General features: G+C 35.7%; 15 pseudogenes; all 15 read right to left on the bottom strand.

The window, feature by feature from the left end:
* Window positions 1-33: 33 nt before the first annotated feature.
* LOC145645291 (5S ribosomal RNA) lies at window positions 34-152 on the bottom strand (annotated as a pseudogene).
* A 791-nt stretch (window positions 153-943) lies between these two features.
* Window positions 944-1,062, bottom strand: LOC145645290 (5S ribosomal RNA; annotated as a pseudogene).
* Window positions 1,063-1,853: 791 nt separating this feature from the next.
* LOC145645289 (5S ribosomal RNA) lies at window positions 1,854-1,972 on the bottom strand (annotated as a pseudogene).
* Window positions 1,973-2,763: 791 nt separating this feature from the next.
* Window positions 2,764-2,882, bottom strand: LOC145645288 (5S ribosomal RNA; annotated as a pseudogene).
* Window positions 2,883-3,675: 793 nt separating this feature from the next.
* LOC145644451 (5S ribosomal RNA) lies at window positions 3,676-3,794 on the bottom strand (annotated as a pseudogene).
* Window positions 3,795-4,587: 793 nt separating this feature from the next.
* LOC145644450 (5S ribosomal RNA) lies at window positions 4,588-4,706 on the bottom strand (annotated as a pseudogene).
* A 793-nt stretch (window positions 4,707-5,499) lies between these two features.
* LOC145644448 (5S ribosomal RNA) lies at window positions 5,500-5,618 on the bottom strand (annotated as a pseudogene).
* A 791-nt stretch (window positions 5,619-6,409) lies between these two features.
* Window positions 6,410-6,528, bottom strand: LOC145645287 (5S ribosomal RNA; annotated as a pseudogene).
* Window positions 6,529-7,321: 793 nt separating this feature from the next.
* LOC145644447 (5S ribosomal RNA) lies at window positions 7,322-7,440 on the bottom strand (annotated as a pseudogene).
* Window positions 7,441-8,233: 793 nt separating this feature from the next.
* LOC145644446 (5S ribosomal RNA) lies at window positions 8,234-8,352 on the bottom strand (annotated as a pseudogene).
* A 793-nt stretch (window positions 8,353-9,145) lies between these two features.
* Window positions 9,146-9,264, bottom strand: LOC145644445 (5S ribosomal RNA; annotated as a pseudogene).
* Window positions 9,265-10,055: 791 nt separating this feature from the next.
* On the bottom strand, window positions 10,056-10,174 carry LOC145645286 (5S ribosomal RNA; annotated as a pseudogene).
* Window positions 10,175-10,967: 793 nt separating this feature from the next.
* Window positions 10,968-11,086, bottom strand: LOC145644444 (5S ribosomal RNA; annotated as a pseudogene).
* A 793-nt stretch (window positions 11,087-11,879) lies between these two features.
* LOC145644443 (5S ribosomal RNA) lies at window positions 11,880-11,998 on the bottom strand (annotated as a pseudogene).
* A 793-nt stretch (window positions 11,999-12,791) lies between these two features.
* Window positions 12,792-12,910, bottom strand: LOC145644442 (5S ribosomal RNA; annotated as a pseudogene).
* Between the last annotated feature and the right edge of the window lie 704 nt (window positions 12,911-13,614).

The raw sequence follows: 13,614 nt of genomic DNA, 5'->3' as shown, positions 1-13,614 counted from the left end.
CAGCTTGAAAGTAAATTAAAGTGATGCAAGAAAAGCTTACAGCACCTGGTATTCCTAGGTAGGGTCCCACCTCAGTACTATCCAGGCCCAAAGTTGTTCAGCTTCCAAAGTCAGATGAGATTGGACGTTCTCAAGCTGGTGTGGCCGTAAGCCTTAAACACTTACTCAAATTGCCTAATCATAGCAAATATGATCAAAGACCAATCTGACAATTTTTTTTATTAATCCCTGCACTTGACATTCTAGAATATTATCTTGAAAGTAAATTAAATGATGCAATAAAAGCTTACAACATCTGGTATACGGAGGCACTAACAGACAGTTTTTTGATGAATCACTGCACTTCACATTCAAGCATGTCAGTTGGAGAGTAAATTAAAGTGATGCAATAAAAACTTACAGCATCTGCTATTCCCAGGTGCTAGCAGATAGTTTTATTTAATTATTCACTGCACTTCAAATTTGAACATGATAGCTTGAACATAAATTAAAGGGATGCAATAAAATCTTACAGCACCTGCTATTCCCTGGTACTAAAAGATTTCTATTTAATTTGTACACTTCACATTCAAGCATGTCAGTTGCAGATTAAATTAAAGTGATGCAACAAAAACTTACAGCATCTGCTATTCCCAGGTGCTAACAGATAGTTTTTTTTAATTAATCACTGCACTTCACATCCTAGCATGTCATCTTAAAAGTAAATTAAAGTGATGCAAGAGAAGCTTACAGCATCTCGTAGTCCAAGCTGCTAACAGATAGTTTTTTGATGAATCACTGCACTTCACATTCAGGCATATGAGTTGGAGAGTAAATGAAAGTGATGCAAAAAAAACTTATAGCATCTGCTATTCCCATGTGCTAACAGATAGTTTTTTTATTAATCACTGCACTTCACATTTGAGCATGTCAGCTTGAAAGTAAATTAAAGTGATGCAAGAAAAGCTTACAGCACCTGGTATTCCTAGGTAGGGTCCCACCTCAGTACTATCCAGGCCCAAAGTTGTTCAGCTTCCAAAGTCAGATGAGATTGGACGTTCTCAAGCTGGTGTGGCCGTAAGCCTTAAACACTTACTCAAATTGCCTAATCATAGCAAATATGATCAAAGACCAATCTGACAATTTTTTTTATTAATCCCTGCACTTGACATTCTAGAATATTATCTTGAAAGTAAATTAAATGATGCAATAAAAGCTTACAACATCTGGTATACGGAGGCACTAACAGACAGTTTTTTGATGAATCACTGCACTTCACATTCAAGCATGTCAGTTGGAGAGTAAATTAAAGTGATGCAATAAAAACTTACAGCATCTGCTATTCCCAGGTGCTAGCAGATAGTTTTATTTAATTATTCACTGCACTTCAAATTTGAACATGATAGCTTGAACATAAATTAAAGGGATGCAATAAAATCTTACAGCACCTGCTATTCCCTGGTACTAAAAGATTTCTATTTAATTTGTACACTTCACATTCAAGCATGTCAGTTGCAGATTAAATTAAAGTGATGCAACAAAAACTTACAGCATCTGCTATTCCCAGGTGCTAACAGATAGTTTTTTTTAATTAATCACTGCACTTCACATCCTAGCATGTCATCTTAAAAGTAAATTAAAGTGATGCAAGAGAAGCTTACAGCATCTCGTAGTCCAAGCTTCTAACAGATAGTTTTTTGATGAATCACTGCACTTCACATTCAGGCATATGAGTTGGAGAGTAAATGAAAGTGATGCAAAAAAAACTTATAGCATCTGCTATTCCCATGAGCTAACAGATAGTTTTTTTATTAATCACTGCACTTCACATTTGAGCATGTCAGCTTGAAAGTAAATTAAAGTGATGCAAGAAAAGCTTACAGCACCTGGTATTCCTAGGTAGGGTCCCACCTCAGTACTATCCAGGCCCAAAGTTGTTCAGCTTCCAAAGTCAGATGAGATTGGACGTTCTCAAGCTGGTGTGGCCGTAAGCCTTAAACACTTACTCAAATTGCCTAATCATAGCAAATATGATCAAAGACCAATCTGACAATTTTTTTTATTAATCCCTGCACTTGACATTCTAGAATATTATCTTGAAAGTAAATTAAATGATGCAATAAAAGCTTACAACATCTGGTATACGGAGGCACTAACAGACAGTTTTTTGATGAATCACTGCACTTCACATTCAAGCATGTCAGTTGGAGAGTAAATTAAAGTGATGCAATAAAAACTTACAGCATCTGCTATTCCCAGGTGCTAGCAGATAGTTTTATTTAATTATTCACTGCACTTCAAATTTGAACATGATAGCTTGAACATAAATTAAAGGGATGCAATAAAATCTTACAGCACCTGCTATTCCCTGGTACTAAAAGATTTCTATTTAATTTGTACACTTCACATTCAAGCATGTCAGTTGCAGATTAAATTAAAGTGATGCAACAAAAACTTACAGCATCTGCTATTCCCAGGTGCTAACAGATAGTTTTTTTTAATTAATCACTGCACTTCACATCCTAGCATGTCATCTTAAAAGTAAATTAAAGTGATGCAAGAGAAGCTTACAGCATCTCGTAGTCCAAGCTTCTAACAGATAGTTTTTTGATGAATCACTGCACTTCACATTCAGGCATATGAGTTGGAGAGTAAATGAAAGTGATGCAAAAAAAACTTATAGCATCTGCTATTCCCATGAGCTAACAGATAGTTTTTTTATTAATCACTGCACTTCACATTTGAGCATGTCAGCTTGAAAGTAAATTAAAGTGATGCAAGAAAAGCTTACAGCACCTGGTATTCCTAGGTAGGGTCCCACCTCAGTACTATCCAGGCCCAAAGTTGTTCAGCTTCCAAAGTCAGATGAGATTGGACGTTCTCAAGCTGGTGTGGCCGTAAGCCTTAAACACTTACTCAAATTGCCTAATCATAGCAAATATGATCAAAGACCAATCTGACAATTTTTTTTATTAATCCCTGCACTTGACATTCTAGAATATTATCTTGAAAGTAAATTAAATGATGCAATAAAAGCTTACAACATCTGGTATACGGAGGCACTAACAGACAGTTTTTTGATGAATCACTGCACTTCACATTCAAGCATGTCAGTTGGAGAGTAAATTAAAGTGATGCAATAAAAACTTACAGCATCTGCTATTCCCAGGTGCTAGCAGATAGTTTTATTTAATTATTCACTGCACTTCAAATTTGAACATGATAGCTTGAACATAAATTAAAGGGATGCAATAAAATCTTACAGCACCTGCTATTCCCTGGTACTAAAAGATTTCTATTTAATTTGTACACTTCACATTCAAGCATGTCAGTTGCAGATTAAATTAAAGTGATGCAACAAAAACTTACAGCATCTGCTATTCCCAGGTGCTAACAGATAGTTTTTTTTAATTAATCACTGCACTTCACATCCTAGCATGTCATCTTAAAAGTAAATTAAAGTGATGCAAGAGAAGCTTACAGCATCTCGTAGTCCAAGCTGCTAACAGATAGTTTTTTGATGAATCACTGCACTTCACATTCAGGCATGTGAGTTGGAGAGTAAATTAAAGTGATGCAAAAAAAACTTACAGCATCTGCTATTCCCATGTGCTAACAGATAGTTTTTTTTTATTAATCACTGCACTTCACATTTGAGCATGTCAGCTTGAAAGTAAATTAAAGTGATGCAAGAAAAGCTTACAGCACCTGGTATTCCTAGGTAGGGTCCCACCTCAGTACTATCCAGGCCCAAAGTTGTTCAGCTTCCAAGGTCAGATGAGATTGGACGTTCTCAAGCTGGTGTGGCCGTAAGCCTTAAACACTTACTCAAATTGCCTAATCATAGCAAATATGATCAAAGACCAATCTGACAATTTTTTTTATTAATCCCTGCACTTGACATTCTAGAATATTATCTTGAAAGTAAATTAAATGATGCAATAAAAGCTTACAACATCTGGTATACGGAGGCACTAACAGACAGTTTTTTGATGAATCACTGCACTTCACATTCAAGCATGTCAGTTGGAGAGTAAATTAAAGTGATGCAATAAAAACTTACAGCATCTGCTATTCCCAGGTGCTAGCAGATAGTTTTATTTAATTATTCACTGCACTTCAAATTTGAACATGATAGCTTGAACATAAATTAAAGGGATGCAATAAAATCTTACAGCACCTGCTATTCCCTGGTACTAAAAGATTTCTATTTAATTTGTACACTTCACATTCAAGCATGTCAGTTGCAGATTAAATTAAAGTGATGCAACAAAAACTTACAGCATCTGCTATTCCCAGGTGCTAACAGATAGTTTTTTTTAATTAATCACTGCACTTCACATCCTAGCATGTCATCTTAAAAGTAAATTAAAGTGATGCAAGAGAAGCTTACAGCATCTCGTAGTCCAAGCTGCTAACAGATAGTTTTTTGATGAATCACTGCACTTCACATTCAGGCATGTGAGTTGGAGAGTAAATTAAAGTGATGCAAAAAAAACTTACAGCATCTGCTATTCCCATGTGCTAACAGATAGTTTTTTTTTATTAATCACTGCACTTCACATTTGAGCATGTCAGCTTGAAAGTAAATTAAAGTGATGCAAGAAAAGCTTACAGCACCTGGTATTCCTAGGTAGGGTCCCACCTCAGTACTATCCAGGCCCAAAGTTGTTCAGCTTCCAAGGTCAGATGAGATTGGACGTTCTCAAGCTGGTGTGGCCGTAAGCCTTAAACACTTACTCAAATTGCCTAATCATAGCAAATATGATCAAAGACCAATCTGACAATTTTTTTTATTAATCCCTGCACTTGACATTCTAGAATATTATCTTGAAAGTAAATTAAATGATGCAATAAAAGCTTACAACATCTGGTATACGGAGGCACTAACAGACAGTTTTTTGATGAATCACTGCACTTCACATTCAAGCATGTCAGCTGGAGAGTAAATTAAAGTGATGCAATAAAAACTTACAGCATCTGCTATTCCCAGGTGCTAGCAGATAGTTTTATTTAATTATTCACTGCACTTCAAATTTGAACATGATAGCTTGAACATAAATTAAAGGGATGCAATAAAATCTTACAGCACCTGCTATTCCCTGGTACTAAAAGATTTCTATTTAATTTGTACACTTCACATTCAAGCATGTCAGTTGCAGATTAAATTAAAGTGATGCAACAAAAACTTACAGCATCTGCTATTCCCAGGTGCTAACAGATAGTTTTTTTTAATTAATCACTGCACTTCACATCCTAGCATGTCATCTTAAAAGTAAATTAAAGTGATGCAAGAGAAGCTTACAGCATCTCGTAGTCCAAGCTGCTAACAGATAGTTTTTTGATGAATCACTGCACTTCACATTCAGGCATGTGAGTTGGAGAGTAAATTAAAGTGATGCAAAAAAAACTTACAGCATCTGCTATTCCCATGTGCTAACAGATAGTTTTTTTTTATTAATCACTGCACTTCACATTTGAGCATGTCAGCTTGAAAGTAAATTAAAGTGATGCAAGAAAAGCTTACAGCACCTGGTATTCCTAGGTAGGGTCCCACCTCAGTACTATCCAGGCCCAAAGTTGTTCAGCTTCCAAGGTCAGATGAGATTGGACGTTCTCAAGCTGGTGTGGCCGTAAGCCTTAAACACTTACTCAAATTGCCTAATCATAGCAAATATGATCAAAGACCAATCTGACAATTTTTTTTATTAATCCCTGCACTTGACATTCTAGAATATTATCTTGAAAGTAAATTAAATGATGCAATAAAAGCTTACAACATCTGGTATACGGAGGCACTAACAGACAGTTTTTTGATGAATCACTGCACTTCACATTCAAGCATGTCAGTTGGAGAGTAAATTAAAGTGATGCAATAAAAACTTACAGCATCTGCTATTCCCAGGTGCTAGCAGATAGTTTTATTTAATTATTCACTGCACTTCAAATTTGAACATGATAGCTTGAACATAAATTAAAGGGATGCAATAAAATCTTACAGCACCTGCTATTCCCTGGTACTAAAAGATTTCTATTTAATTTGTACACTTCACATTCAAGCATGTCAGTTGCAGATTAAATTAAAGTGATGCAACAAAAACTTACAGCATCTGCTATTCCCAGGTGCTAACAGATAGTTTTTTTTAATTAATCACTGCACTTCACATCCTAGCATGTCATCTTAAAAGTAAATTAAAGTGATGCAAGAGAAGCTTACAGCATCTCGTAGTCCAAGCTGCTAACAGATAGTTTTTTGATGAATCACTGCACTTCACATTCAGGCATATGAGTTGGAGAGTAAATTAAAGTGATGCAAAAAAAACTTATAGCATCTGCTATTCCCATGAGCTAACAGATAGTTTTTTTATTAATCACTGCACTTCACATTTGAGCATGTCAGCTTGAAAGTAAATTAAAGTGATGCAAGAAAAGCTTACAGCACCTGGTATTCCTAGGTAGGGTCCCACCTCAGTACTATCCAGGCCCAAAGTTGTTCAGCTTCCAAAGTCAGATGAGATTGGACGTTCTCAAGCTGGTGTGGCCGTAAGCCTTAAACACTTACTCAAATTGCCTAATCATAGCAAATATGATCAAAGACCAATCTGACAATTTTTTTTATTAATCCCTGCACTTGACATTCTAGAATATTATCTTGAAAGTAAATTAAATGATGCAATAAAAGCTTACAACATCTGGTATACGGAGGCACTAACAGACAGTTTTTTGATGAATCACTGCACTTCACATTCAAGCATGTCAGTTGGAGAGTAAATTAAAGTGATGCAATAAAAACTTACAGCATCTGCTATTCCCAGGTGCTAGCAGATAGTTTTATTTAATTATTCACTGCACTTCAAATTTGAACATGATAGCTTGAACATAAATTAAAGGGATGCAATAAAATCTTACAGCACCTGCTATTCCCTGGTACTAAAAGATTTCTATTTAATTTGTACACTTCACATTCAAGCATGTCAGTTGCAGATTAAATTAAAGTGATGCAACAAAAACTTACAGCATCTGCTATTCCCAGGTGCTAACAGATAGTTTTTTTTAATTAATCACTGCACTTCACATCCTAGCATGTCATCTTAAAAGTAAATTAAAGTGATGCAAGAGAAGCTTACAGCATCTCGTAGTCCAAGCTGCTAACAGATAGTTTTTTGATGAATCACTGCACTTCACATTCAGGCATGTGAGTTGGAGAGTAAATTAAAGTGATGCAAAAAAAACTTACAGCATCTGCTATTCCCATGTGCTAACAGATAGTTTTTTTTTATTAATCACTGCACTTCACATTTGAGCATGTCAGCTTGAAAGTAAATTAAAGTGATGCAAGAAAAGCTTACAGCACCTGGTATTCCTAGGTAGGGTCCCACCTCAGTACTATCCAGGCCCAAAGTTGTTCAGCTTCCAAGGTCAGATGAGATTGGACGTTCTCAAGCTGGTGTGGCCGTAAGCCTTAAACACTTACTCAAATTGCCTAATCATAGCAAATATGATCAAAGACCAATCTGACAATTTTTTTTATTAATCCCTGCACTTGACATTCTAGAATATTATCTTGAAAGTAAATTAAATGATGCAATAAAAGCTTACAACATCTGGTATACGGAGGCACTAACAGACAGTTTTTTGATGAATCACTGCACTTCACATTCAAGCATGTCAGCTGGAGAGTAAATTAAAGTGATGCAATAAAAACTTACAGCATCTGCTATTCCCAGGTGCTAGCAGATAGTTTTATTTAATTATTCACTGCACTTCAAATTTGAACATGATAGCTTGAACATAAATTAAAGGGATGCAATAAAATCTTACAGCACCTGCTATTCCCTGGTACTAAAAGATTTCTATTTAATTTGTACACTTCACATTCAAGCATGTCAGTTGCAGATTAAATTAAAGTGATGCAACAAAAACTTACAGCATCTGCTATTCCCAGGTGCTAACAGATAGTTTTTTTTAATTAATCACTGCACTTCACATCCTAGCATGTCATCTTAAAAGTAAATTAAAGTGATGCAAGAGAAGCTTACAGCATCTCGTAGTCCAAGCTGCTAACAGATAGTTTTTTGATGAATCACTGCACTTCACATTCAGGCATGTGAGTTGGAGAGTAAATTAAAGTGATGCAAAAAAAACTTACAGCATCTGCTATTCCCATGTGCTAACAGATAGTTTTTTTTTATTAATCACTGCACTTCACATTTGAGCATGTCAGCTTGAAAGTAAATTAAAGTGATGCAAGAAAAGCTTACAGCACCTGGTATTCCTAGGTAGGGTCCCACCTCAGTACTATCCAGGCCCAAAGTTGTTCAGCTTCCAAGGTCAGATGAGATTGGACGTTCTCAAGCTGGTGTGGCCGTAAGCCTTAAACACTTACTCAAATTGCCTAATCATAGCAAATATGATCAAAGACCAATCTGACAATTTTTTTTATTAATCCCTGCACTTGACATTCTAGAATATTATCTTGAAAGTAAATTAAATGATGCAATAAAAGCTTACAACATCTGGTATACGGAGGCACTAACAGACAGTTTTTTGATGAATCACTGCACTTCACATTCAAGCATGTCAGCTGGAGAGTAAATTAAAGTGATGCAATAAAAACTTACAGCATCTGCTATTCCCAGGTGCTAGCAGATAGTTTTATTTAATTATTCACTGCACTTCAAATTTGAACATGATAGCTTGAACATAAATTAAAGGGATGCAATAAAATCTTACAGCACCTGCTATTCCCTGGTACTAAAAGATTTCTATTTAATTTGTACACTTCACATTCAAGCATGTCAGTTGCAGATTAAATTAAAGTGATGCAACAAAAACTTACAGCATCTGCTATTCCCAGGTGCTAACAGATAGTTTTTTTTAATTAATCACTGCACTTCACATCCTAGCATGTCATCTTAAAAGTAAATTAAAGTGATGCAAGAGAAGCTTACAGCATCTCGTAGTCCAAGCTGCTAACAGATAGTTTTTTGATGAATCACTGCACTTCACATTCAGGCATGTGAGTTGGAGAGTAAATTAAAGTGATGCAAAAAAAACTTACAGCATCTGCTATTCCCATGTGCTAACAGATAGTTTTTTTTTATTAATCACTGCACTTCACATTTGAGCATGTCAGCTTGAAAGTAAATTAAAGTGATGCAAGAAAAGCTTACAGCACCTGGTATTCCTAGGTAGGGTCCCACCTCAGTACTATCCAGGCCCAAAGTTGTTCAGCTTCCAAGGTCAGATGAGATTGGACGTTCTCAAGCTGGTGTGGCCGTAAGCCTTAAACACTTACTCAAATTGCCTAATCATAGCAAATATGATCAAAGACCAATCTGACAATTTTTTTTATTAATCCCTGCACTTGACATTCTAGAATATTATCTTGAAAGTAAATTAAATGATGCAATAAAAGCTTACAACATCTGGTATACGGAGGCACTAACAGACAGTTTTTTGATGAATCACTGCACTTCACATTCAAGCATGTCAGTTGGAGAGTAAATTAAAGTGATGCAATAAAAACTTACAGCATCTGCTATTCCCAGGTGCTAGCAGATAGTTTTATTTAATTATTCACTGCACTTCAAATTTGAACATGATAGCTTGAACATAAATTAAAGGGATGCAATAAAATCTTACAGCACCTGCTATTCCCTGGTACTAAAAGATTTCTATTTAATTTGTACACTTCACATTCAAGCATGTCAGTTGCAGATTAAATTAAAGTGATGCAACAAAAATTTACAGCATCTGCTATTCCCAGGTGCTAACAGATAGTTTTTTTTAATTAATCACTGCACTTCACATCCTAGCATGTCATCTTAAAAGTAAATTAAAGTGATGCAAGAGAAGCTTACAGCATCTCGTAGTCCAAGCTGCTAACAGATAGTTTTTTGATGAATCACTGCACTTCACATTCAGGCATATGAGTTGGAGAGTAAATTAAAGTGATGCAAAAAAAACTTATAGCATCTGCTATTCCCATGAGCTAACAGATAGTTTTTTTATTAATCACTGCACTTCACATTTGAGCATGTCAGCTTGAAAGTAAATTAAAGTGATGCAAGAAAAGCTTACAGCACCTGGTATTCCTAGGTAGGGTCCCACCTCAGTACTATCCAGGCCCAAAGTTGTTCAGCTTCCAAAGTCAGATGAGATTGGACGTTCTCAAGCTGGTGTGGCCGTAAGCCTTAAACACTTACTCAAATTGCCTAATCATAGCAAATATGATCAAAGACCAATCTGACAATTTTTTTTATTAATCCCTGCACTTGACATTCTAGAATATTATCTTGAAAGTAAATTAAATGATGCAATAAAAGCTTACAACATCTGGTATACGGAGGCACTAACAGACAGTTTTTTGATGAATCACTGCACTTCACATTCAAGCATGTCAGTTGGAGAGTAAATTAAAGTGATGCAATAAAAACTTACAGCATCTGCTATTCCCAGGTGCTAGCAGATAGTTTTATTTAATTATTCACTGCACTTCAAATTTGAACATGATAGCTTGAACATAAATTAAAGGGATGCAATAAAATCTTACAGCACCTGCTATTCCCTGGTACTAAAAGATTTCTATTTAATTTGTACACTTCACATTCAAGCATGTCAGTTGCAGATTAAATTAAAGTGATGCAACAAAAACTTACAGCATCTGCTATTCCCAGGTGCTAACAGATAGTTTTTTTTAATTAATCACTGCACTTCACATCCTAGCATGTCATCTTAAAAGTAAATTAAAGTGATGCAAGAGAAGCTTACAGCATCTCGTAGTCCAAGCTGCTAACAGATAGTTTTTTGATGAATCACTGCACTTCACATTCAGGCATGTGAGTTGGAGAGTAAATTAAAGTGATGCAAAAAAAACTTACAGCATCTGCTATTCCCATGTGCTAACAGATAGTTTTTTTTTATTAATCACTGCACTTCACATTTGAGCATGTCAGCTTGAAAGTAAATTAAAGTGATGCAAGAAAAGCTTACAGCACCTGGTATTCCTAGGTAGGGTCCCACCTCAGTACTATCCAGGCCCAAAGTTGTTCAGCTTCCAAGGTCAGATGAGATTGGACGTTCTCAAGCTGGTGTGGCCGTAAGCCTTAAACACTTACTCAAATTGCCTAATCATAGCAAATATGATCAAAGACCAATCTGACAATTTTTTTTATTAATCCCTGCACTTGACATTCTAGAATATTATCTTGAAAGTAAATTAAATGATGCAATAAAAGCTTACAACATCTGGTATACGGAGGCACTAACAGACAGTTTTTTGATGAATCACTGCACTTCACATTCAAGCATGTCAGCTGGAGAGTAAATTAAAGTGATGCAATAAAAACTTACAGCATCTGCTATTCCCAGGTGCTAGCAGATAGTTTTATTTAATTATTCACTGCACTTCAAATTTGAACATGATAGCTTGAACATAAATTAAAGGGATGCAATAAAATCTTACAGCACCTGCTATTCCCTGGTACTAAAAGATTTCTATTTAATTTGTACACTTCACATTCAAGCATGTCAGTTGCAGATTAAATTAAAGTGATGCAACAAAAACTTACAGCATCTGCTATTCCCAGGTGCTAACAGATAGTTTTTTTTAATTAATCACTGCACTTCACATCCTAGCATGTCATCTTAAAAGTAAATTAAAGTGATGCAAGAGAAGCTTACAGCATCTCGTAGTCCAAGCTGCTAACAGATAGTTTTTTGATGAATCACTGCACTTCACATTCAGGCATGTGAGTTGGAGAGTAAATTAAAGTGATGCAAAAAAAACTTACAGCATCTGCTATTCCCATGTGCTAACAGATAGTTTTTTTTTATTAATCACTGCACTTCACATTTGAGCATGTCAGCTTGAAAGTAAATTAAAGTGATGCAAGAAAAGCTTACAGCACCTGGTATTCCTAGGTAGGGTCCCACCTCAGTACTATCCAGGCCCAAAGTTGTTCAGCTTCCAAGGTCAGATGAGATTGGACGTTCTCAAGCTGGTGTGGCCGTAAGCCTTAAACACTTACTCAAATTGCCTAATCATAGCAAATATGATCAAAGACCAATCTGACAATTTTTTTTATTAATCCCTGCACTTGACATTCTAGAATATTATCTTGAAAGTAAATTAAATGATGCAATAAAAGCTTACAACATCTGGTATACGGAGGCACTAACAGACAGTTTTTTGATGAATCACTGCACTTCACATTCAAGCATGTCAGCTGGAGAGTAAATTAAAGTGATGCAATAAAAACTTACAGCATCTGCTATTCCCAGGTGCTAGCAGATAGTTTTATTTAATTATTCACTGCACTTCAAATTTGAACATGATAGCTTGAACATAAATTAAAGGGATGCAATAAAATCTTACAGCACCTGCTATTCCCTGGTACTAAAAGATTTCTATTTAATTTGTACACTTCACATTCAAGCATGTCAGTTGCAGATTAAATTAAAGTGATGCAACAAAAACTTACAGCATCTGCTATTCCCAGGTGCTAACAGATAGTTTTTTTTAATTAATCACTGCACTTCACATCCTAGCATGTCATCTTAAAAGTAAATTAAAGTGATGCAAGAGAAGCTTACAGCATCTCGTAGTCCAAGCTGCTAACAGATAGTTTTTTGATGAATCACTGCACTTCACATTCAGGCATGTGAGTTGGAGAGTAAATTAAAGTGATGCAAAAAAAACTTACAGCATCTGCTATTCCCATGTGCTAACAGATAGTTTTTTTTTATTAATCACTGCACTTCACATTTGAGCATGTCAGCTTGAAAGTAAATTAAAGTGATGCAAGAAAAGCTTACAGCACCTGGTATTCCTAGGTAGGGTCCCACCTCAGTACTATCCAGGCCCAAAGTTGTTCAGCTTCCAAGGTCAGATGAGATTGGACGTTCTCAAGCTGGTGTGGCCGTAAGCCTTAAACACTTACTCAAATTGCCTAATCATAGCAAATATGATCAAAGACCAATCTGACAATTTTTTTTATTAATCCCTGCACTTGACATTCTAGAATATTATCTTGAAAGTAAATTAAATGATGCAATAAAAGCTTACAACATCTGGTATACGGAGGCACTAACAGACAGTTTTTTGATGAATCACTGCACTTCACATTCAAGCATGTCAGCTGGAGAGTAAATTAAAGTGATGCAATAAAAACTTACAGCATCTGCTATTCCCAGGTGCTAGCAGATAGTTTTATTTAATTATTCACTGCACTTCAAATTTGAACATGATAGCTTGAACATAAATTAAAGGGATGCAATAAAATCTTACAGCACCTGCTATTCCCTGGTACTAAAAGATTTCTATTTAATTTGTACACTTCACATTCAAGCATGTCAGTTGCAGATTAAATTAAAGTGATGCAACAAAAACTTACAGCATCTGCTATTCCCAGGTGCTAACAGATAGTTTTTTTTAATTAATCACTGCACTTCACATCCTAGCATGTCATCTTAAAAGTAAATTAAAGTGATGCAAGAGAAGCTTACAGCATCTCGTAGTCCAAGCTGCTAACAGATAGTTTTTTGATGAATCACTGCACTTCACATTCAGGCATGTGAGTTGGAGAGTAAATTAAAGTGATGCAAAAAAAACTTACAGCATCTGCTATTCCC

This window comes from Electrophorus electricus, chromosome 13 (genome assembly GCF_041902795.1).
Source record: "Electrophorus electricus isolate QZ-2024a chromosome 13, ASM4190279v1, whole genome shotgun sequence".
In the NCBI taxonomy this organism is placed as follows: Eukaryota; Metazoa; Chordata; class Actinopteri; order Gymnotiformes; family Gymnotidae; genus Electrophorus; species Electrophorus electricus.
Note: the sequence above shows the minus strand (reverse complement) of the source record. Positions and strands in the feature narration are given on the sequence as shown.